Raw genomic sequence first — 22754 nt, 5'->3', positions numbered from 1 at the left:
ACCTAACTGAGTCTGGCCTGGAAACCCACAAGCTCCTATTTGCTTGAATAGAGACTGGACTGGAGTGACACCCCAAGCACTGAAGAGCCATGACTCTGGATTAGACTGCCCCAGGAGCCCAAACAAGAGCCACTATTGCTCACTTTGAATTGTAACTGTTGAAGCTTCTGTATCTCAGGTCTTTGCAATCTTTTCCTTTCCTGCCAGCCCTAGTAAAGTACCCTTTCCCTTAGCCATATGTCTGAGTGGCTATTGGGACCCACCAGGGCTAATGTCTACAAGGCCTTGCTGCTGAAACACCTACAGTGCTTGCCTCTGATTCATGGAACATGAGGCATACTTCTGGCACTCTACGCATTCCAGCAGGGAGCAGTCCCAGTAATTACATCAGGTTAAAGAAGGAAGAAATCATGCACTAGCCCAGGAAGAAATCTAAGGCAAAGTCAACTACAAACCATGGTTTGGCCTCTCCATACTGTCTGGTCTCCACTGGGCCACAGCCATGTTTAAATTCTCCAGCACAGGGATTAAACATGAATTTTTGTCTTATGAGAATGGGTCTCTAATTGGTATAAATTCTATTCTTTAAATCAGATGGAGCTGCAGTTGGGACAGGGCTTTGGTCACCAACCAACCTTCTCCCAGCAAGACGAATTTTGTTGGGACCTGGTTGAGACCTCCTTTGATTCCTAGGTGCTGGGGGTGACGAGTGAGAATAGCACCTGCACCTCGAGTGCCTTTTGGGCCCCAGGCTCTCAGCTCATAAATTCTCCTTCCATTCCCCTGAAGGCAGGTACCTGAGGTGAAACTCCTGATGTCTGCTGTGCACCAGCAAGGACCTGAGACAAACTGCACCCTCTGCAGAGCCTCTGCCAGGCTGTGAAAGTCACCAGCCCCACAATTCCAGTGACTTTTGTATGCCCCACCGCTTTTGTTTTTTAAATTGAGCCATTTACCAAGTTTAGTGGCTATTAAATATGGTCATTAATTGTTCATAAAAATAGTCATTTGATCTTCACTTACGAGTCATATTCACTACATAGCCATAGGGCTTTCCTGCAGTATATCATTCGTTATGTTAATTTATTATGCAGTGCCCCGAGACATTGAAGAAATTAGTGAATGATTTATGGAACAGTTTAAGTGGTTGCAGTTTTTCTCCACTGACATGGCTGCAAACTTGGTCTACCCATCTCACTTGTGCTGTGACTGGGTAAGTGACAGAAACCTGGGCCATTATCAAATCATCACATTATAAACTGTGGAAATCAAATTGTTGGGCCAAATTCTGCTCTAGGTTACATCATTGTAAATCTGGATTTACTCCACTGATTTCTACAGAATCACTCCAGATTTACATTGGTGTGATCCAGAGCTGAATTTGGCTCTCTGTATATAAAGTGAGCTAAACTTCCCGTTTCCCTCCTCCCCAGTTCTAGTGAATGGTCGCCCTCTCCAGCTCTTAGGATGCTCATGCACAGACTCTGCAGGATTTTGATTGTGCACTGGTAAGGTAAGCAAAGGGATTTCCTGAAACATTGTATTAGACATTGAAGAAAGGTGTATGTCTTTTAGAGAAAAAAATGCTAGTAGGGGAAAAGCATTTCTATGCCATTCACCGTTGAGGAAATGTGGTATGAAAATAGCAAAGCCAAAGAACACCAAACTGTCCACTATCACACAGGCATCGTCTCACACTGCCCTTCAGAGCTGATGGATTGTGGGGAAAGTGCAAAGCCTCCCTGGGGCTTCCATGTTCGTGCCTTCAAAGCCCTTTCCAGCTCTGCCCTAACCCTCATCTCAGATCTGGTCTCCTGTAGTGCCTCCCCCGCTCAATGCCTCCACTCTGCCTTTGATGCCAGTCTCGTTGCCCCATGTGAGTGTAGGGAGTGACCCCATACATTGCTGGGGGAAGCTCTGCAGTGGCTGCTTATCCACTGTGTGCCAAGAAAAAACCTGCTTTTAATAAACTGGGCCAAACTCAGGTTTCGTGAGTGGCAGCAGGTGCCACTCCAACACTGGGTCTGCATTAGGCCCTGTGTGTTTTCCTTTAGAAACAGAAAGGTTCCAATTTCTGAGGCAGCTGAAAAGCTAGGAAGTAACCATACCCAGAGCCCTTTGCTGCTGTTGTGTAGCATTATCTTTCATTTCTTCTGTCCACACCTTCACAATCACCAATAACTGGCAGCCCTGTCAGAAAGACCAAGAAGTGAATGGGCATGAAGACTGAATTGCCGTCTCATCCGCAGATGTGGCTAGTCCTTTCAAATCAGAATTTAGATATATTGGCAGGGCAGAGGTGAACACATTACCTCTGCATGTTCTATAGCTAAACAGAGGACTTCATTTTCTGGGGCTGTCAATCCAGCTGCTTGTATGAACATTACAATTATTTGTTATGGCTGGGATTTCCAAAGAAGCCTAAGGGAGCTAAGTGCCTGATTCCCATTGACTTTTAATGAGGGAAGGGTGCTTAACACCCAGAGGTCCCTTCTTGAATCCCAGTAAAAAGCGTTTGTGATTCTTTTTTATATTAAGCCTTTAACATATAAGATGTGGCGGGGGAGCCCCACTCTCTGTGTGGCATGTGAGGATGAGCATTTTCAGAGCAGTGCATGGAATTTTAGTTCCATGACTCTCAGTGACTTCTTTTAATGGGGAGTCATGTGGCTCAAATTCAGCTTGGAAAATTCAGGGTGGCGGGAGGTGTTACAGATTGCAGTCACATGTCAATATACAGAAATGGAAACACTAATAGCTTAGCATCAGTAGGTGGCAAACCTGAATCACAGTGTTAGATTCCCTTCCAACCACAGTAATTTAGCAGGGATTTCTGAGCAGGAAATAACAAAAAGTACTTGCACAACTGAAAAGCTTTTGTGGAGAATGAAAATTTTTATAATAATTTAGAAGGCTTGTTATATAGATGAGACTTAGAAAACTCTTAGTGTAAAAATTACATGCAGCAAGCTATAATAGGCATAAAGATTGCAGAATAAAAGAAACAGAAGCAGTTCACTTGACAAATGTGAAAGCTCTCTTGGTATTATAGAAAGCCTAAATTATCTTAATCATATTAACTACTGGCTTGCAGCCAGAATCTTTCTGAAAGGTATGAACACTATACTAAATTATGCACAACTTTAAAATCCTCCATAAGACTAAATAAGGTTCAGGTATTCTTTTTTTTTTTTTTTAAGAGATGAAAGTTATCACCAGCATATTGTTGCCATGTTCAATTTAGTTTCAAATATGAAACACTCGGTGGGTTCAAAATGCATCCAGGTTTGTAAAAATTACAAGTAGGTAATTGGTTTATGGTTAATAATGATCTCAAACACATGGCACACTTCTTTTGCATAGTCTTATCCATCCAAAGAAAAGTATTTCAGTGCTTCAGATACCGTTAGTTTATGGGATCTATGACAAATCATGCCTCTGAGGGAAAAATGGTTGAGTGGGAGAGGGATACACAGAGGTATGGTAGAGTGTGGGCGAGGCTAAGGTTCTCAGAAGCGGAAACTGTTTGGATGTGCCGCCTAAGACATATTGGGCTTGCATTTCTGAATTGCTGAGCACCTACCACTCCATCTTATGTCAATGGAAGCTGAAAGTACTCAGCACTTGAGAAAATCTGGCCCATGCTCTCACCAACTGAGCTCTCAGAATTACAATCTGCTTTTGAAAATGTTACCCTAGGGCAGTAAGCTGTTGCTGTCCTTGGCCTGTGCACGGAATAGGCGGGCGGGGAAGCAATTCGTCCCCTTTACTTGGGAGTTTTTGCTCTTCTTGTTTTCATGAAGGGAGGCGTTAGGTATGTGTGGGTGTGCAAGGCATGGGCGTGTGTGACTTTTTCTCTGATGGTCTCTGGACAGGTGTATTTTGTTTAAAGGCAAGAAAGGGAAGCAGCGTTGTTTGCTATGTCACGTGTCCTTGCTGAGTGGAGGTTCTTTCCAAGGTGCTGGGCAAGCGTAAAGGTAATTTGTTTTGCGGGGTGAAGAGCTCTCTGGAGGGGGTTTGCGCTGAGTTGACAGTGGCTGGCAGAGGGGGTGGGGCACCTTGGAGGTAGAGGGGGAATTAGCTCAAATGGTAGAGCGCTCGCTTAGCATGTGAGAGGTAGCGGGATCGATACCCGCATTCTCCAAGCTGCTGCTGTTGGTGCAGCTGCTCTTTCCCTCCCATCGCTCTCTTTTTTTCATCCCCACCCGCTTGCACCCACATACACCCTTGACGTCTGCGCAGAAAGGAGCGTTCCGGTCCACTCTGGGCTTTGCGGCAAGCCTCTTGTCCTCAGGCAGCCAAAGGGGCAGCTTCTCTTTCAGGAGCGTGTGTGTCTGAGTTCTTTTCTTTTGGGAGTCTCTTTGTGTTTGTTTTTCCTGAGGGAGGCGTGGGAGGCCGAGTCGGGTGTGAAAGGGTGGGAGTGGGAATGTGTCAATTATTGACGAAGGGGAAGGGAAATGGGCTGAGAAAAAGTTGTGTTTTCAAAGGCCCCTTTCGAGCCAGGCAGGAAACTCCGGCGTCGGAGGGGTTTTCCGTTGCACCACCGTCCCTATTCTGGGTGGGAATCAGGGCTGGGGTCCCAGCGGTGTGCTGCGCGTGCTTGTGCGTCAGCGGGAGGATGCGGCGTCCCGGCTAGCAGGCAGGGCTAGCGTCGCGCCCCCGGCGTTCCGTTCTTCCCTTGCGGCGTTGTCTTCGTGCCGTGCCTGTTAGGGAGCCTTTGAGCGGTATATGTGTGCGGGCTTCCCGTTGGGTGAATTGAGGGTAGACTAGGCGGCGACCCAGCAACCGGGGCAGCCGTGAGGATGAAGGGATAGGTGTGTGTGGCTTCTTCCTTTCAAGGGCTGGGCACGGGCAAGCCTATAATTAGCCGTTAGTGCCAGTGGCACTTCTGCCTGACACCTTTTGAGTCACTGTGGGCTCTTTGTTCCTGTCTTCCTTCGATAGCTCAGCTGGTAGAGCGGAGGACTGTAGGTTTAATTCTCCTGGGAATCCTTAGGTCGCTGGTTCAACTCCGGCTCGAAGGAACTGGCTTTTGTTTCCTTTGTTACACGCTCTTCTTTAGCGCTCCCACTCTGGCCATTGCCCTGTTTTACTCCATTCGTGCGAGACAGGCCGATGGAAATCTGCTGCATTTAAAGCACCACTTGCCACTACTTTCCTCTACCACACCTGCTTCCAAGGATCTAGGCCACGGTTTACGCCTTCATAGGCAGAGTTCCTTTTTCTTCTCCCTCCCGCACTCACAGCGTAGACATGGAGCTATCGATGTCAGGCTTCAGAAGTGCCATTTGTCACCCTGGTAGCGGGGCGCCTCTGTCATAAAATGGACTGGCCGAAGCTATGTCCCCAAGCTGTCTTTGGTGTTTTTTGCGTGGGGCAGAGGTGCCGGGGGGACTTAGTTTCTGGTGGCAGGGAGCAGGGGAACGTAGGGGGAAAAGAAAAGGCCCTTTAGTCGCTGAGAGTCCCTTGTCCTTCAGGCTCAACCGATCGTGTGCGCTGCTGACGGCGGGCTATTCTGCTCATGGTTGTAGCAACGTGTGCGTTTCCATGGTTTGCTCTCCCTTTGTCCATCGTTCCTCTGCCTCATAAAGGTCAGTTTATGGAGGAGTGTGAGGGCGCGGTTCCATTTCTTTCCTTTTGGGGCTTTGGTCCATCACATTTGTAGAGCTGGGATTTCTTCTTGGGCAACCGTGATTGCAGAGCATGTGTAAAAGGCTTCTGGCGGAGAATTGCTACAAGCGCGATCTGGCGGAATTTCTGTCAAGGAGCTGCCGGGCTACCCGTAGATTATCTGAAGCTTTGCTGTCCTTGGCCTGTGCACGGAATAGGTGGGCAGGGAGGCAACTCGTCCCCTTTACTTGGCAGTTTTCGCTCTTCTTGTTGTCATGGAGGGAGGCGTTAGGTATGTGTGGGTGTGCAAGGCATGGGCGTGTGTGACTTTTTCTCTGATGGTCTCTGGACAGGTGTATTTTGTTTAAAGGCAAGAAAGGGAAGCAGCGTTGTTTGCTATGTCACGTGTCCTTGCTGAGTGGAGGTTCTTTCCAAGGTGCTGGGCAAGCGTAAAGGTAATTTGTTTTGCGGGGTGAAGAGCTCTCTGGAGGGGGTTTGCGCTGAGTTGACAGTGGGTGGCGGAGGGGGTGGGGCACCTTGGAGGTAGAGGGGGAATTAGCTCAAATGGTAGAGCGCTCGCTTAGCATGTGAGAGGTAGCGGGATCGATACCCGCATTCTCCAAGCTGCTGCTGTTGGTGCAGCTGCTCTTACCCTCCCATCGCTCTCTTTTTTTCATTCGCACCCACTTACCCCCTTGACGTCTGCGCAGAAAGGAGCGTTCCGGTCCACTCTGGGCTTTGCGGCAAGCCTCTTGTCCTCAGGCAGCCAAAGGGGCAGCTTCTCTTTCAGGAGCGTGTGTGTCTGAGTTCTTTTCTTTTGGGAGTCTCTTTGTGTTTGTTTTTCCTGAGGGAGGCGTGGGAGGCCGAGTCGGGTGTGAAAGGGTGGGAGTGGGAATGTGTCAATTATTGACGAAGGGGAAGGGAAATGGGCTGAGAAAAAGTTGTGTTTTCAAAGGCCCCTTTCGAGCCAGGCAGGAAGCTCCGGCGTCGGAGGGGTTTTCCGTTGCACCACCGTCCCTATTCTGGGTGGGAATCAGGGCTGGGGTCCCAGCGGTGTGCTGCGCGTGCTTGTGGGTCAGCGGGAGGATGCGGCGTCCCGGCTAGCAGGCAGGGCTAGCGTCGCGCCCCCGGCGTTCCGTTCTTCCCTTGCGGCGTTGTCTTCGTGCCGTGCCTGTTAGGGAGCCTTTGAGCGGTATATGTGTGCGGGCTTCCCGTTGGGTGAATTGAGGGTAGACTAGGCGGCGACCCAGCAACCGGGGCAGCCGTGAGGATGAAGGGATAGGTGTGTGTGGCTTCTTCCTTTCAAGGGCTGGGCACGGGCAAGCCTATAATTAGCCGTTAGTGCCAGTGGCACTTCTGCCTGACACCTTTTGAGTCACTGTGGGCTCTTTGTTCCTGTCTTCCTTCGATAGCTCAGCTGGTAGAGCGGAGGACTGTAGGTTTAATTCTCCTGGGAATCCTTAGGTCGCTGGTTCAACTCCGGCTCGAAGGAACTGGCTTTTGTTTCCTTTGTTACACGCTCTTCTTTAGCGCTCCCACTCTGGCCATTGCCCTGTTTTACTCCATTCGTGCGAGACAGGCCGATGGAAATCTGCTGCATTTAAAGCACCACTTGCCACTACTTTCCTCTACCACACCTGCTTCCAAGGATCTAGGCCACGGTTTACGCCTTCATAGGCAGAGTTCCTTTTTCTTCTCCCTCCCGCACTCACAGCGTAGACATGGAGCTATCGATGTCAGGCTTCAGAAGTGCCATTTGTCACCCTGGTAGCGGGGCGCCTCTGTCATAAAATGGACTGGCCGAAGCTATGTCCCCAAGCTGTCTTTGGTGTTTTTTGCATGGGGCAGAGGTGCCGGGGGGACTTAGTTTCTGGTGGCAGGGAGCAGGGGAACGTAGGGGGAAAAGAAAAGGCCCTTTAGTCGCTGAGAGTCCCTTGTCCTTCAGGCTCAACCGATCGTGTGCGCTGCTGACGGCGGGCTATTCTGCTCATGGTTGTAGCAACGTGTGCGTTTCCATGGTTTGCTCTCCCTTTGTCCATCGTTCCTCTGCCTCATAAAGGTCAGTTTATGGAGGAGTGTGAGGGCGCGGTTCCATTTCTTTCCTTTTGGGGCTTTGGTCCATCACATTTGTAGAGCTGGGATTTCTTCTTGGGCAACCGTGATTGCAGAGCGTGTGTAAAAGGCTTCTGGCGGAGAATTGCTACAAGCGCGATCTGGCGGAATTTCTGTCAAGGAGCTGCCGGGCTACCCGTAGATTATCTGAAGCTTTGCTGTCCTTGGCCTGTGCACGGAATAGGCGGGCAGGGAGGCAACTCGTTCCCTTTACTTGGCAGTTTTCGCTCTTCTTGTTGTCATGGAGGGAGGCGTTAGGTATGTGTGGGTGTGCAAGGCATGGGCGTGTGTGACTTTTTCTCTGATGGTCTCTGGACAGGTGTATTTTGTTTAAAGGCAAGAAAGGGAAGCAGCGTTGTTTGCTATGTCACGTGTCCTTGCTGAGTGGAGGTTCTTTCCAAGGTGCTGGGCAAGCGTAAAGGTAATTTGTTTTGCGGGGTGAAGAGCTCTCTGGAGGGGGTTTGCGCTGAGTTGACAGTGGGTGGCGGAGGGGGTGGGGCACCTTGGAGGTAGAGGGGGAATTAGCTCAAATGGTAGAGCGCTCGCTTAGCATGTGAGAGGTAGCGGGATCGATACCCGCATTCTCCAAGCTGCTGCTGTTGGTGCAGCTGCTCTTTCCCTCCCATCGCTCTCTTTTTTTCATCCCCACCCGCTTGCACCCACATACACCCTTGACGTCTGTGCAGAAAGGAGCGTTCCGGTCCACTCTGGGCTTTGCGGCAAGCCTCTTGTCCTCAGGCAGCCAAAGGGGCAGCTTCTCTTTCAGGAGCGTGTGTGTCTGAGTTCTTTTCTTTTGGGAGTCTCTTTGTGTTTGTTTTTCCTGAGGGAGGCGTGGGAGGCCGAGTCGGGTGTGAAAGGGTGGGAGTGGGAATGTGTCAATTATTGACGAAGGGGAAGGGAAATGGGCTGAGAAAAAGTTGTGTTTTCAAAGGCCCCTTTCGAGCCAGGCAGGAAACTCCGGCGTCGGAGGGGTTTTCCGTTGCACCACCGTCCCTATTCTGGGTGGGAATCAGGGCTGGGGTCCCAGCGGTGTGCTGCGCGTGCTTGTGCGTCAGCGGGAGGATGCGGCGTCCCGGCTAGCAGGCAGGGCTAGCGTCGCGCCCCCGGCGTTCCGTTCTTCCCTTGCGGCGTTGTCTTCGTGCCGTGCCTGTTAGGGAGCCTTTGAGCGGTATATGTGTGCGGGCTTCCCGTTGGGTGAATTGAGGGTAGACTAGGCGGCGACCCAGCAACCGGGGCAGCCGTGAGGATGAAGGGATAGGTGTGTGTGGCTTCTTCCTTTCAAGGGCTGGGCACGGGCAAGCCTATAATTAGCCGTTAGTGCCAGTGGCACTTCTGCCTGACACCTTTTGAGTCACTGTGGGCTCTTTGTTCCTGTCTTCCTTCGATAGCTCAGCTGGTAGAGCGGAGGACTGTAGGTTTAATTCTCCTGGGAATCCTTAGGTCGCTGGTTCAACTCCGGCTCGAAGGAACTGGCTTTTGTTTCCTTTGTTACACGCTCTTCTTTAGCGCTCCCACTCTGGCCATTGCCCTGTTTTACTCCATTCGTGCGAGACAGGCCGATGGAAATCTGCTGCATTTAAAGCACCACTTGCCACTACTTTCCTCTACCACACCTGCTTCCAAGGATCTAGGCCACGGTTTACGCCTTCATAGGCAGAGTTCCTTTTTCTTCTCCCTCCCGCACTCACAGCGTAGACATGGAGCTATCGATGTCAGGCTTCAGAAGTGCCATTTGTCACCCTGGTAGCGGGGCGCCTCTGTCATAAAATGGACTGGCCGAAGCTATGTCCCCAAGCTGTCTTTGGTGTTTTTTGCGTGGGGCAGAGGTGCCGGGGGGACTTAGTTTCTGGTGGCAGGGAGCAGGGGAACGTAGGGGGAAAAGAAAAGGCCCTTTAGTCGCTGAGAGTCCCTTGTCCTTCAGGCTCAACCGATCGTGTGCGCTGCTGACGGCGGGCTATTCTGCTCATGGTTGTAGCAACGTGTGCGTTTCCATGGTTTGCTCTCCCTTTGTCCATCGTTCCTCTGCCTCATAAAGGTCAGTTTATGGAGGAGTGTGAGGGCGCGGTTCCATTTCTTTCCTTTTGGGGCTTTGGTCCATCACATTTGTAGAGCTGGGATTTCTTCTTGGGCAACCGTGATTGCAGAGCGTGTGTAAAAAGCTTCTGGCGGAGAATTGCTACAAGCGCGATCTGGCGGAATTTCTGTCAAGGAGCTGCCGGGCTACCCGTAGATTATCTGAAGCTTTGCTGTCCTTGGCCTGTGCACGGAATAGGCGGGCAGGGAGGCAACTCGTCCCCTTCACTTGGCAGTTTTCGCTCTTCTTGTTGTCATGGAGGGAGGCGTTAGGTATGTGTGGGTGTGCAAGGCATGGGCGTGTGTGACTTTTTCTCTGATGGTCTCTGGACAGGTGTATTTTGTTTAAAGGCAAGAAAGGGAAGCAGCGTTGTTTGCTATGTCACGTGTCCTTGCTGAGTGGAGGTTCTTTCCAAGGTGCTGGGCAAGCGTAAAGGTAATTTGTTTTGCGGGGTGAAGAGCTCTCTGGAGGGGGTTTGCGCTGAGTTGACAGTGGCTGGCAGAGGGGGTGGGGCACCTTGGAGGTAGAGGGGGAATTAGCTCAAATGGTAGAGCGCTCGCTTAGCATGTGAGAGGTAGCGGGATCGATACCCGCATTCTCCAAGCTGCTGCTGTTGGTGCAGCTGCTCTTTCCCTCCCATCGCTCTCTTTTTTTCATCCCCACCCGCTTGCACCCACATACACCCTTGACGTCTGCGCAGAAAGGAGCGTTCCGGTCCACTCTGGGCTTTGCGGCAAGCCTCTTGTCCTCAGGCAGCCAAAGGGGCAGCTTCTCTTTCAGGAGCGTGTGTGTCTGAGTTCTTTTCTTTTGGGAGTCTCTTTGTGTTTGTTTTTCCTGAGGGAGGCGTGGGAGGCCGAGTCGGGTGTGAAAGGGTGGGAGTGGGAATGTGTCAATTATTGACGAAGGGGAAGGGAAATGGGCTGAGAAAAAGTTGTGTTTTCAAAGGCCCCTTTCGAGCCAGGCAGGAAACTCCGGCGTCGGAGGGGTTTTCCGTTGCACCACCGTCCCTATTCTGGGTGGGAATCAGGGCTGGGGTCCCAGCGGTGTGCTGCGCGTGCTTGTGCGTCAGCGGGAGGATGCGGCGTCCCGGCTAGCAGGCAGGGCTAGCGTCGCGCCCCCGGCGTTCCGTTCTTCCCTTGCGGCGTTGTCTTCGTGCCGTGCCTGTTAGGGAGCCTTTGAGCGGTATATGTGTGCGGGCTTCCCGTTGGGTGAATTGAGGGTAGACTAGGCGGCGACCCAGCAACCGGGGCAGCCGTGAGGATGAAGGGATAGGTGTGTGTGGCTTCTTCCTTTCAAGGGCTGGGCACGGGCAAGCCTATAATTAGCCGTTAGTGCCAGTGGCACTTCTGCCTGACACCTTTTGAGTCACTGTGGGCTCTTTGTTCCTGTCTTCCTTCGATAGCTCAGCTGGTAGAGCGGAGGACTGTAGGTTTAATTCTCCTGGGAATCCTTAGGTCGCTGGTTCAACTCCGGCTCGAAGGAACTGGCTTTTGTTTCCTTTGTTACACGCTCTTCTTTAGCGCTCCCACTCTGGCCATTGCCCTGTTTTACTCCATTCGTGCGAGACAGGCCGATGGAAATCTGCTGCATTTAAAGCACCACTTGCCACTACTTTCCTCTACCACACCTGCTTCCAAGGATCTAGGCCACGGTTTACGCCTTCATAGGCAGAGTTCCTTTTTCTTCTCCCTCCCGCACTCACAGCGTAGACATGGAGCTATCGATGTCAGGCTTCAGAAGTGCCATTTGTCACCCTGGTAGCGGGGCGCCTCTGTCATAAAATGGACTGGCCGAAGCTATGTCCCCAAGCTGTCTTCGGTGTTTTTTGCGTGGGGCAGAGGTGCCGGGGGGACTTAGTTTCTGGTGGCAGGGAGCAGGGGAACGTAGGGGGAAAAGAAAAGGCCCTTTAGTCGCTGAGAGTCCCTTGTCCTTCAGGCTCAACCGATCGTGTGCGCTGCTGACGGCGGGCTATTCTGCTCATGGTTGTAGCAACGTGTGCGTTTCCATGGTTTGCTCTCCCTTTGTCCATCGTTCCTTTGCCTCATAAAGGTCAGTTTATGGAGGAGTGTGAGGGCGCGGTTCCATTTCTTTCCTTTTGGGGCTTTGGTCCATCACATTTGTAGAGCTGGGATTTCTTCTTGGGCAACCGTGATTGCAGAGCGTGTGTAAAAAGCTTCTGGCGGAGAATTGCTACAAGCGCGATCTGGCGGAATTTCTGTCAAGGAGCTGCCGGGCTACCCGTAGATTATCTGAAGCTTTGCTGTCCTTGGCCTGTGCACGGAATAGGCGGGCAGGGAGGCAACTCGTCCCCTTTACTTGGCAGTTTTCGCTCTTCTTGTTGTCATGGAGGGAGGCGTTAGGTATGTGTGGGTGTGCAAGGCATGGGCGTGTGTGACTTTTTCTCTGATGGTCTCTGGACAGGTGTATTTTGTTTAAAGGCAAGAAAGGGAAGCAGCGTTGTTTGCTATGTCACGTGTCCTTGCTGAGTGGAGGTTCTTTCCAAGGTGCTGGGCAAGCGTAAAGGTAATTTGTTTTGCGGGGTGAAGAGCTCTCTGGAGGGGGTTTGCGCTGAGTTGACAGTGGGTGGCGGAGGGGGTGGGGCACCTTGGAGGTAGAGGGGGAATTAGCTCAAATGGTAGAGCGCTCGCTTAGCATGTGAGAGGTAGCGGGATCGATACCCGCATTCTCCAAGCTGCTGCTGTTGGTGCAGCTGCTCTTACCCTCCCATCGCTCTCTTTTTTTCATTCGCACCCACTTACCCCCTTGACGTCTGCGCAGAAAGGAGCGTTCCGGTCCACTCTGGGCTTTGCGGCAAGCCTCTTGTCCTCAGGCAGCCAAAGGGGCAGCTTCTCTTTCAGGAGCGTGTGTGTCTGAGTTCTTTTCTTTTGGGAGTCTCTTTGTGTTTGTTTTTCCTGAGGGAGGCGTGGGAGGCCGAGTCGGGTGTGAAAGGGTGGGAGTGGGAATGTGTCAATTATTGACGAAGGGGAAGGGAAATGGGCTGAGAAAAAGTTGTGTTTTCAAAGGCCCCTTTCGAGCCAGGCAGGAAGCTCCGGCGTCGGAGGGGTTTTCCGTTGCACCACCGTCCCTATTCTGGGTGGGAATCAGGGCTGGGGTCCCAGCGGTGTGCTGCGCGTGCTTGTGGGTCAGCGGGAGGATGCGGCGTCCCGGCTAGCAGGCAGGGCTAGCGTCGCGCCCCCGGCGTTCCGTTCTTCCCTTGCGGCGTTGTCTTCGTGCCGTGCCTGTTAGGGAGCCTTTGAGCGGTATATGTGTGCGGGCTTCCCGTTGGGTGAATTGAGGGTAGACTAGGCGGCGACCCAGCAACCGGGGCAGCCGTGAGGATGAAGGGATAGGTGTGTGTGGCTTCTTCCTTTCAAGGGCTGGGCACGGGCAAGCCTATAATTAGCCGTTAGTGCCAGTGGCACTTCTGCCTGACACCTTTTGAGTCACTGTGGGCTCTTTGTTCCTGTCTTCCTTCGATAGCTCAGCTGGTAGAGCGGAGGACTGTAGGTTTAATTCTCCTGGGAATCCTTAGGTCGCTGGTTCAACTCCGGCTCGAAGGAACTGGCTTTTGTTTCCTTTGTTACACGCTCTTCTTTAGCGCTCCCACTCTGGCCATTGCCCTGTTTTACTCCATTCGTGCGAGACAGGCCGATGGAAATCTGCTGCATTTAAAGCACCACTTGCCACTACTTTCCTCTACCACACCTGCTTCCAAGGATCTAGGCCACGGTTTACGCCTTCATAGGCAGAGTTCCTTTTTCTTCTCCCTCCCGCACTCACAGCGTAGACATGGAGCTATCGATGTCAGGCTTCAGAAGTGCCATTTGTCACCCTGGTAGCGGGGCGCCTCTGTCATAAAATGGACTGGCCGAAGCTATGTCCCCAAGCTGTCTTTGGTGTTTTTTGCGTGGGGCAGAGGTGCCGGGGGGACTTAGTTTCTGGTGGCAGGGAGCAGGGGAACGTAGGGGGAAAAGAAAAGGCCCTTTAGTCGCTGAGAGTCCCTTGTCCTTCAGGCTCAACCGATCGTGTGCGCTGCTGACGGCGGGCTATTCTGCTCATGGTTGTAGCAACGTGTGCGTTTCCATGGTTTGCTCTCCCTTTGTCCATCGTTCCTCTGCCTCATAAAGGTCAGTTTATGGAGGAGTGTGAGGGCGCGGTTCCATTTCTTTCCTTTTGGGGCTTTGGTCCATCACATTTGTAGAGCTGGGATTTCTTCTTGGGCAACCGTGATTGCAGAGCATGTGTAAAAGGCTTCTGGCGGAGAATTGCTACAAGCGCGATCTGGCGGAATTTCTGTCAAGGAGCTGCCGGGCTACCCGTAGATTATCTGAAGCTTTGCTGTCCTTGGCCTGTGCACGGAATAGGCGGGCAGGGAGGCAACTCGTCCCCTTTACTTGGCAGTTTTCGCTCTTCTTGTTGTCATGGAGGGAGGCGTTAGGTATGTGTGGGTGTGCAAGGCATGGGCGTGTGTGACTTTTTCTCTGATGGTCTCTGGACAGGTGTATTTTGTTTAAAGGCAAGAAAGGGAAGCAGCGTTGTTTGCTATGTCACGTGTCCTTGCTGAGTGGAGGTTCTTTCCAAGGTGCTGGGCAAGCGTAAAGGTAATTTGTTTTGCGGGGTGAAGAGCTCTCTGGAGGGGGTTTGCGCTGAGTTGACAGTGGGTGGCGGAGGGGGTGGGGCACCTTGGAGGTAGAGGGGGAATTAGCTCAAATGGTAGAGCGCTCGCTTAGCATGTGAGAGGTAGCGGGATCGATACCCGCATTCTCCAAGCTGCTGCTGTTGGTGCAGCTGCTCTTACCCTCCCATCGCTCTCTTTTTTTCATTCGCACCCACTTACCCCCTTGACGTCTGCGCAGAAAGGAGCGTTCCGGTCCACTCTGGGCTTTGCGGCAAGCCTCTTGTCCTCAGGCAGCCAAAGGGGCAGCTTCTCTTTCAGGAGCGTGTGTGTCTGAGTTCTTTTCTTTTGGGAGTCTCTTTGTGTTTGTTTTTCCTGAGGGAGGCGTGGGAGGCCGAGTCGGGTGTGAAAGGGTGGGAGTGGGAATGTGTCAATTATTGACGAAGGGGAAGGGAAATGGGCTGAGAAAAAGTTGTGTTTTCAAAGGCCCCTTTCGAGCCAGGCAGGAAGCTCCGGCGTCGGAGGGGTTTTCCGTTGCACCACCGTCCCTATTCTGGGTGGGAATCAGGGCTGGGGTCCCAGCGGTGTGCTGCGCGTGCTTGTGGGTCAGCGGGAGGATGCGGCGTCCCGGCTAGCAGGCAGGGCTAGCGTCGCGCCCCCGGCGTTCCGTTCTTCCCTTGCGGCGTTGTCTTCGTGCCGTGCCTGTTAGGGAGCCTTTGAGCGGTATATGTGTGCGGGCTTCCCGTTGGGTGAATTGAGGGTAGACTAGGCGGCGACCCAGCAACCGGGGCAGCCGTGAGGATGAAGGGATAGGTGTGTGTGGCTTCTTCCTTTCAAGGGCTGGGCACGGGCAAGCCTATAATTAGCCGTTAGTGCCAGTGGCACTTCTGCCTGACACCTTTTGAGTCACTGTGGGCTCTTTGTTCCTGTCTTCCTTCGATAGCTCAGCTGGTAGAGCGGAGGACTGTAGGTTTAATTCTCCTGGGAATCCTTAGGTCGCTGGTTCAACTCCGGCTCGAAGGAACTGGCTTTTGTTTCCTTTGTTACACGCTCTTCTTTAGCGCTCCCACTCTGGCCATTGCCCTGTTTTACTCCATTCGTGCGAGACAGGCCGATGGAAATCTGCTGCATTTAAAGCACCACTTGCCACTACTTTCCTCTACCACACCTGCTTCCAAGGATCTAGGCCACGGTTTACGCCTTCATAGGCAGAGTTCCTTTTTCTTCTCCCTCCCGCACTCACAGCGTAGACATGGAGCTATCGATGTCAGGCTTCAGAAGTGCCATTTGTCACCCTGGTAGCGGGGCGCCTCTGTCATAAAATGGACTGGCCGAAGCTATGTCCCCAAGCTGTCTTTGGTGTTTTTTGCGTGGGGCAGAGGTGCCGGGGGGACTTAGTTTCTGGTGGCAGGGAGCAGGGGAACGTAGGGGGAAAAGAAAAGGCCCTTTAGTCGCTGAGAGTCCCTTGTCCTTCAGGCTCAACCGATCGTGTGCGCTGCTGACGGCGGGCTATTCTGCTCATGGTTGTAGCAACGTGTGCGTTTCCATGGTTTGCTCTCCCTTTGTCCATCGTTCCTCTGCCTCATAAAGGTCAGTTTATGGAGGAGTGTGAGGGCGCGGTTCCATTTCTTTCCTTTTGGGGCTTTGGTCCATCACATTTGTAGAGCTGGGATTTCTTCTTGGGCAACCGTGATTGCAGAGCATGTGTAAAAGGCTTCTGGCGGAGAATTGCTACAAGCGCGATCTGGCGGAATTTCTGTCAAGGAGCTGCCGGGCTACCCGTAGATTATCTGAAGCTTTGCTGTCCTTGGCCTGTGCACGGAATAGGCGGGCAGGGAGGCAACTTGTCCCCTTTACTTGGCAGTTTTCGCTCTTCTTGTTGTCATGGAGGGAGGCGTTAGGTATGTGTGGGTGTGCAAGGCATGGGCGTGTGTGACTTTTTCTCTGATGGTCTCTGGACAGGTGTATTTTGTTTAAAGGCAAGAAAGGGAAGCAGCGTTGTTTGCTATGTCACGTGTCCTTGCTGAGTGGAGGTTCTTTCCAAGGTGCTGGGCAAGCGTAAAGGTAATTTGTTTTGCGGGGTGAAGAGCTCTCTGGAGGGGGTTTGCGCTGAGTTGACAGTGGGTGGCGGAGGGGGTGGGGCACCTTGGAGGTAGAGGGGGAATTAGCTCAAATGGTAGAGCGCTCGCTTAGCATGTGAGAGGTAGCGGGATCGATACCCGCATTCTCCAAGCTGCTGCTGTTGGTGCAGCTGCTCTTACCCTCCCATCGCTCTCTTTTTTTCATTCGCACCCACTTACCCCCTTGACGTCTGCGCAGAAAGGAGCGTTCCGGTCCACTCTGGGCTTTGCGGCAAGCCTCTTGTCCTCAGGCAGCCAAAGGGGCAGCTTCTCTTTCAGGAGCGTGTGTGTCTGAGTTCTTTTCTTTTGGGAGTCTCTTTGTGTTTGTTTTTCCTGAGGGAGGCGTGGGAGGCCGAGTCGGGTGTGAAAGGGTGGGAGTGGGAATGTGTCAATTATTGACGAAGGGGAAGGGAAATGGGCTGAGAAAAAGTTGTGTTTTCAAAGGCCCCTTTCGAGCCAGGCAGGAAGCTCCGGCGTCGGAGGGGTTTTCCGTTGCACCACCGTCCCTATTCTGGGTGGGAATCAGGGCTGGGGTCCCAGCGGTGTGCTGCGCGTGCTTGTGGGTCAGCGGGAGGATGCGGCGTCCCGGCTAGCAGGCAGGGCTAGCGTCGCGCCCCCGGCGTTCCGTTCTTCCCTTGCGGCGTTGTCTTCGTGCCGTGCCTGTTAGGGAGCCTTTGAGCGGTATATGTGTGCGGGCTTCCCGTTGGGTGAATTGAGGGTAGACTAGGCGGCGACCCAGCAACCGGGGCAGCCGTGAGGATGAAGGGATAGGTGTGTGTGGCTTCTTCCTTTCAAGGGCTGGGCACGGGCAAGCCTATAATTAGCCGTTAGTGCCAGTGGCACTTCTGCCTGACACCTTTTGAGTCACTGTGGGCTCTTTGTTCCTGTCTTCCTTCGATAGCTCAGCTGGTAGAGCGGAGGACTGTAGGTTTAATTCTCCTGGGAATCCTTAGGTCGCTGGTTCAACTCCGGCTCGAAGGAACTGGCTTTTGTTTCCTTCGTTACACGCTCTTCTTTAGCGCTCCCACTCTGGCCATTGCCCTGTTTTACTCCATTCGTGCGAGACAGGCCGATGGAAATCTGCTGCATTTAAAGCACCACTTGCCACTACTTTCCTCTACCACACCTGCTTCCAAGGATCTAGGCCACGGTTTACGCCTTCATAGGCAGAGTTCCTTTTTCTTCTCCCTCCCGCACTCACAGCGTAGACATGGAGCTATCGATGTCAGGCTTCAGAAGTGCCATTTGTCACCCTGGTAGCGGGGCGCCTCTGTCATAAAATGGACTGGCCGAAGCTATGTCCCCAAGCTGTCTTTGGTGTTTTTTGCGTGGGGCAGAGGTGCCGGGGGGACTTAGTTTCTGGTGGCAGGGAGCAGGGGAACGTAGGGGGAAAAGAAAAGGCCCTTTAGTCGCTGAGAGTCCCTTGTCCTTCAGGCTCAACCGATCGTGTGCGCTGCTGACGGCGGGCTATTCTGCTCATGGTTGTAGCAACGTGTGCGTTTCCATGGTTTGCTCTCCCTTTGTCCATCGTTCCTCTGCCTCATAAAGGTCAGTTTATGGAGGAGTGTGAGGGCGCGGTTCCATTTCTTTCCTTTTGGGGCTTTGGTCCATCACATTTGTAGAGCTGGGATTTCTTCTTGGGCAACCGTGATTGCAGAGCATGTGTAAAAGGCTTCTGGCGGAGAATTGCTACAAGCGCGATCTGGCGGAATTTCTGTCAAGGAGCTGCCGGGCTACCCGTAGATTATCTGAAGCTTTGCTGTCCTTGGCCTGTGCACGGAATAGGCGGGCAGGGAGGCAACTCGTCCCCTTTACTTGGCAGTTTTCGCTCTTCTTGTTGTCATGGAGGGAGGCGTTAGGTATGTGTGGGTGTGCAAGGCATGGGCGTGTGTGACTTTTTCTCTGATGGTCTCTGGACAGGTGTATTTTGTTTAAAGGCAAGAAAGGGAAGCAGCGTTGTTTGCTATGTCACGTGTCCTTGCTGAGTGGAGGTTCTTTCCAAGGTGCTGGGCAAGCGTAAAGGTAATTTGTTTTGCGGGGTGAAGAGCTCTCTGGAGGGGGTTTGCGCTGAGTTGACAGTGGGTGGCGGAGGGGGTGGGGCACCTTGGAGGTAGAGGGGGAATTAGCTCAAATGGTAGAGCGCTCGCTTAGCATGTGAGAGGTAGCGGGATCGATACCCGCATTCTCCAAGCTGCTGCTGTTGGTGCAGCTGCTCTTACCCTCCCATCGCTCTCTTTTTTTCATTCGCACCCACTTACCCCCTTGACGTCTGCGCAGAAAGGAGCGTTCCGGTCCACTCTGGGCTTTGCGGCAAGCCTCTTGTCCTCAGGCAGCCAAAGGGGCAGCTTCTCTTTCAGGAGCGTGTGTGTCTGAGTTCTTTTCTTTTGGGAGTCTCTTTGTGTTTGTTTTTCCTGAGGGAGGCGTGGGAGGCCGAGTCGGGTGTGAAAGGGTGGGAGTGGGAATGTGTCAATTATTGACGAAGGGGAAGGGAAATGGGCTGAGAAAAAGTTGTGTTTTCAAAGGCCCCTTTCGAGCCAGGCAGGAAGCTCCGGCGTCGGAGGGGTTTTCCGTTGCACCACCGTCCCTATTCTGGGTGGGAATCAGGGCTGGGGTCCCAGCGGTGTGCTGCGCGTGCTTGTGGGTCAGCGGGAGGATGCGGCGTCCCGGCTAGCAGGCAGGGCTAGCGTCGCGCCCCCGGCGTTCCGTTCTTCCCTTGCGGCGTTGTCTTCGTGCCGTGCCTGTTAGGGAGCCTTTGAGCGGTATATGTGTGCGGGCTTCCCGTTGGGTGAATTGAGGGTAGACTAGGCGGCGACCCAGCAACCGGGGCAGCCGTGAGGATGAAGGGATAGGTGTGTGTGGCTTCTTCCTTTCAAGGGCTGGGCACGGGCAAGCCTATAATTAGCCGTTAGTGCCAGTGGCACTTCTGCCTGACACCTTTTGAGTCACTGTGGGCTCTTTGTTCCTGTCTTCCTTCGATAGCTCAGCTGGTAGAGCGGAGGACTGTAGGTTTAATTCTCCTGGGAATCCTTAGGTCGCTGGTTCAACTCCGGCTCGAAGGAACTGGCTTTTGTTTCCTTCGTTACACGCTCTTCTTTAGCGCTCCCACTCTGGCCATTGCCCTGTTTTACTCCATTCGTGCGAGACAGGCCGATGGAAATCTGCTGCATTTAAAGCACCACTTGCCACTACTTTCCTCTACCACACCTGCTTCCAAGGATCTAGGCCACGGTTTACGCCTTCATAGGCAGAGTTCCTTTTTCTTCTCCCTCCCGCACTCACAGCGTAGACATGGAGCTATCGATGTCAGGCTTCAGAAGTGCCATTTGTCACCCTGGTAGCGGGGCGCCTCTGTCATAAAATGGACTGGCCGAAGCTATGTCCCCAAGCTGTCTTTGGTGTTTTTTGCGTGGGGCAGAGGTGCCGGGGGGACTTAGTTTCTGGTGGCAGGGAGCAGGGGAACGTAGGGGGAAAAGAAAAGGCCCTTTAGTCGCTGAGAGTCCCTTGTCCTTCAGGCTCAACCGATCGTGTGCGCTGCTGACGGCGGGCTATTCTGCTCATGGTTGTAGCAACGTGTGCGTTTCCATGGTTTGCTCTCCCTTTGTCCATCGTTCCTCTGCCTCATAAAGGTCAGTTTATGGAGGAGTGTGAGGGCGCGGTTCCATTTCTTTCCTTTTGGGGCTTTGGTCCATCACATTTGTAGAGCTGGGATTTCTTCTTGGGCAACCGTGATTGCAGAGCATGTGTAAAAGGCTTCTGGCGGAGAATTGCTACAAGCGCGATCTGGCGGAATTTCTGTCAAGGAGCTGCCGGGCTACCCGTAGATTATCTGAAGCTTTGCTGTCCTTGGCCTGTGCACGGAATAGGCGGGCAGGGAGGCAACTCGTCCCCTTTACTTGGCAGTTTTCGCTCTTCTTGTTGTCATGGAGGGAGGCGTTAGGTATGTGTGGGTGTGCAAGGCATGGGCGTGTGTGACTTTTTCTCTGATGGTCTCTGGACAGGTGTATTTTGTTTAAAGGCAAGAAAGGGAAGCAGCGTTGTTTGCTATGTCACGTGTCCTTGCTGAGTGGAGGTTCTTTCCAAGGTGCTGGGCAAGCGTAAAGGTAATTTGTTTTGCGGGGTGAAGAGCTCTCTGGAGGGGGTTTGCGCTGAGTTGACAGTGGGTGGCGGAGGGGGTGGGGCACCTTGGAGGTAGAGGGGGAATTAGCTCAAATGGTAGAGCGCTCGCTTAGCATGTGAGAGGTAGCGGGATCGATACCCGCATTCTCCAAGCTGCTGCTGTTGGTGCAGCTGCTCTTACCCTCCCATCGCTCTCTTTTTTTCATTCGCACCCACTTACCCCCTTGACGTCTGCGCAGAAAGGAGCGTTCCGGTCCACTCTGGGCTTTGCGGCAAGCCTCTTGTCCTCAGGCAGCCAAAGGGGCAGCTTCTCTTTCAGGAGCGTGTGTGTCTGAGTTCTTTTCTTTTGGGAGTCTCTTTGTGTTTGTTTTTCCTGAGGGAGGCGTGGGAGGCCGAGTCGGGTGTGAAAGGGTGGGAGTGGGAATGTGTCAATTATTGACGAAGGGGAAGGGAAATGGGCTGAGAAAAAGTTGTGTTTTCAAAGGCCCCTTTCGAGCCAGGCAGGAAGCTCCGGCGTCGGAGGGGTTTTCCGTTGCACCACCGTCCCTATTCTGGGTGGGAATCAGGGCTGGGGTCCCAGCGGTGTGCTGCGCGTGCTTGTGGGTCAGCGGGAGGATGCGGCGTCCCGGCTAGCAGGCAGGGCTAGCGTCGCGCCCCCGGCGTTCCGTTCTTCCCTTGCGGCGTTGTCTTCGTGCCGTGCCTGTTAGGGAGCCTTTGAGCGGTATATGTGTGCGGGCTTCCCGTTGGGTGAATTGAGGGTAGACTAGGCGGCGACCCAGCAACCGGGGCAGCCGTGAGGATGAAGGGATAGGTGTGTGTGGCTTCTTCCTTTCAAGGGCTGGGCACGGGCAAGCCTATAATTAGCCGTTAGTGCCAGTGGCACTTCTGCCTGACACCTTTTGAGTCACTGTGGGCTCTTTGTTCCTGTCTTCCTTCGATAGCTCAGCTGGTAGAGCGGAGGACTGTAGGTTTAATTCTCCTGGGAATCCTTAGGTCGCTGGTTCAACTCCGGCTCGAAGGAACTGGCTTTTGTTTCCTTCGTTACACGCTCTTCTTTAGCGCTCCCACTCTGGCCATTGCCCTGTTTTACTCCATTCGTGCGAGACAGGCCGATGGAAATCTGCTGCATTTAAAGCACCACTTGCCACTACTTTCCTCTACCACACCTGCTTCCAAGGATCTAGGCCACGGTTTACGCCTTCATAGGCAGAGTTCCTTTTTCTTCTCCCTCCCGCACTCACAGCGTAGACATGGAGCTATCGATGTCAGGCTTCAGAAGTGCCATTTGTCACCCTGGTAGCGGGGCGCCTCTGTCATAAAATGGACTGGCCGAAGCTATGTCCCCAAGCTGTCTTTGGTGTTTTTTGCGTGGGGCAGAGGTGCCGGGGGGACTTAGTTTCTGGTGGCAGGGAGCAGGGGAACGTAGGGGGAAAAGAAAAGGCCCTTTAGTCGCTGAGAGTCCCTTGTCCTTCAGGCTCAACCGATCGTGTGCGCTGCTGACGGCGGGCTATTCTGCTCATGGTTGTAGCAACGTGTGCGTTTCCATGGTTTGCTCTCCCTTTGTCCATCGTTCCTCTGCCTCATAAAGGTCAGTTTATGGAGGAGTGTGAGGGCGCGGTTCCATTTCTTTCCTTTTGGGGCTTTGGTCCATCACATTTGTAGAGCTGGGATTTCTTCTTGGGCAACCGTGATTGCAGAGCATGTGTAAAAGGCTTCTGGCGGAGAATTGCTACAAGCGCGATCTGGCGGAATTTCTGTCAAGGAGCTGCCGGGCTACCCGTAGATTATCTGAAGCTTTGCTGTCCTTGGCCTGTGCACGGAATAGGCGGGCAGGGAGGCAACTCGTCCCCTTTACTTGGCAGTTTTCGCTCTTCTTGTTGTCATGGAGGGAGGCGTTAGGTATGTGTGGGTGTGCAAGGCATGGGCGTGTGTGACTTTTTCTCTGATGGTCTCTGGACAGGTGTATTTTGTTTAAAGGCAAGAAAGGGAAGCAGCGTTGTTTGCTATGTCACGTGTCCTTGCTGAGTGGAGGTTCTTTCCAAGGTGCTGGGCAAGCGTAAAGGTAATTTGTTTTGCGGGGTGAAGAGCTCTCTGGAGGGGGTTTGCG

General features: G+C 52.9%; 1 long non-coding RNA gene and 18 other non-coding genes across 19 annotated transcripts in view; all 19 read left to right on the top strand.

Annotated features, from left to right (window-relative positions):
- Nucleotides 1–1465: 1465 nt before the first annotated feature.
- Nucleotides 1466–22754, top strand: part of LOC141982184 (uncharacterized) — a 93709-nt gene continuing 72420 nt past the window's right edge. The window contains exon 1 of the long non-coding RNA XR_012637981.1: nt 1466–1513. This is a non-coding gene — a long non-coding RNA (uncharacterized LOC141982184). The remainder of the gene's footprint in view (nt 1514–22754) is intronic.
- TRNAA-AGC (transfer RNA alanine (anticodon AGC)) lies at nt 4072–4144 on the top strand. Its single transcript has one exon. It is a non-coding gene; the product is annotated as a tRNA-Ala (tRNA).
- TRNAY-GUA (transfer RNA tyrosine (anticodon GUA)) lies at nt 4935–5024 on the top strand. Its single transcript is given in 2 exon segments — nt 4935–4971; nt 4989–5024. It is a non-coding gene; the product is annotated as a tRNA-Tyr (tRNA).
- Nucleotides 6160–6232, top strand: TRNAA-AGC (transfer RNA alanine (anticodon AGC)). Its single transcript has one exon. It is a non-coding gene; the product is annotated as a tRNA-Ala (tRNA).
- TRNAY-GUA (transfer RNA tyrosine (anticodon GUA)) lies at nt 7013–7102 on the top strand. The gene is given in 2 exon segments: nt 7013–7049; nt 7067–7102. It is a non-coding gene; the product is annotated as a tRNA-Tyr (tRNA).
- TRNAA-AGC (transfer RNA alanine (anticodon AGC)) lies at nt 8238–8310 on the top strand. Its single transcript has one exon. It is a non-coding gene; the product is annotated as a tRNA-Ala (tRNA).
- Nucleotides 9101–9190, top strand: TRNAY-GUA (transfer RNA tyrosine (anticodon GUA)). The gene is given in 2 exon segments: nt 9101–9137; nt 9155–9190. It is a non-coding gene; the product is annotated as a tRNA-Tyr (tRNA).
- On the top strand, nt 10326–10398 carry TRNAA-AGC (transfer RNA alanine (anticodon AGC)). The gene has a single exon. It is a non-coding gene; the product is annotated as a tRNA-Ala (tRNA).
- TRNAY-GUA (transfer RNA tyrosine (anticodon GUA)) lies at nt 11189–11278 on the top strand. The gene is given in 2 exon segments: nt 11189–11225; nt 11243–11278. It is a non-coding gene; the product is annotated as a tRNA-Tyr (tRNA).
- On the top strand, nt 12414–12486 carry TRNAA-AGC (transfer RNA alanine (anticodon AGC)). The gene has a single exon. It is a non-coding gene; the product is annotated as a tRNA-Ala (tRNA).
- On the top strand, nt 13267–13356 carry TRNAY-GUA (transfer RNA tyrosine (anticodon GUA)). The gene is given in 2 exon segments: nt 13267–13303; nt 13321–13356. It is a non-coding gene; the product is annotated as a tRNA-Tyr (tRNA).
- Nucleotides 14492–14564, top strand: TRNAA-AGC (transfer RNA alanine (anticodon AGC)). Its single transcript has one exon. It is a non-coding gene; the product is annotated as a tRNA-Ala (tRNA).
- On the top strand, nt 15345–15434 carry TRNAY-GUA (transfer RNA tyrosine (anticodon GUA)). The gene is given in 2 exon segments: nt 15345–15381; nt 15399–15434. It is a non-coding gene; the product is annotated as a tRNA-Tyr (tRNA).
- TRNAA-AGC (transfer RNA alanine (anticodon AGC)) lies at nt 16570–16642 on the top strand. Its single transcript has one exon. It is a non-coding gene; the product is annotated as a tRNA-Ala (tRNA).
- On the top strand, nt 17423–17512 carry TRNAY-GUA (transfer RNA tyrosine (anticodon GUA)). The gene is given in 2 exon segments: nt 17423–17459; nt 17477–17512. It is a non-coding gene; the product is annotated as a tRNA-Tyr (tRNA).
- TRNAA-AGC (transfer RNA alanine (anticodon AGC)) lies at nt 18648–18720 on the top strand. Its single transcript has one exon. It is a non-coding gene; the product is annotated as a tRNA-Ala (tRNA).
- On the top strand, nt 19501–19590 carry TRNAY-GUA (transfer RNA tyrosine (anticodon GUA)). The gene is given in 2 exon segments: nt 19501–19537; nt 19555–19590. It is a non-coding gene; the product is annotated as a tRNA-Tyr (tRNA).
- On the top strand, nt 20726–20798 carry TRNAA-AGC (transfer RNA alanine (anticodon AGC)). Its single transcript has one exon. It is a non-coding gene; the product is annotated as a tRNA-Ala (tRNA).
- TRNAY-GUA (transfer RNA tyrosine (anticodon GUA)) lies at nt 21579–21668 on the top strand. Its single transcript is given in 2 exon segments — nt 21579–21615; nt 21633–21668. It is a non-coding gene; the product is annotated as a tRNA-Tyr (tRNA).

This window comes from Natator depressus, chromosome 2 (assembly GCF_965152275.1).
Source record: "Natator depressus isolate rNatDep1 chromosome 2, rNatDep2.hap1, whole genome shotgun sequence".
NCBI lineage: Eukaryota > Metazoa > Chordata > Testudines > Cheloniidae > Natator > Natator depressus.
Note: the sequence above shows the minus strand (reverse complement) of the source record. Positions and strands in the feature narration are given on the sequence as shown.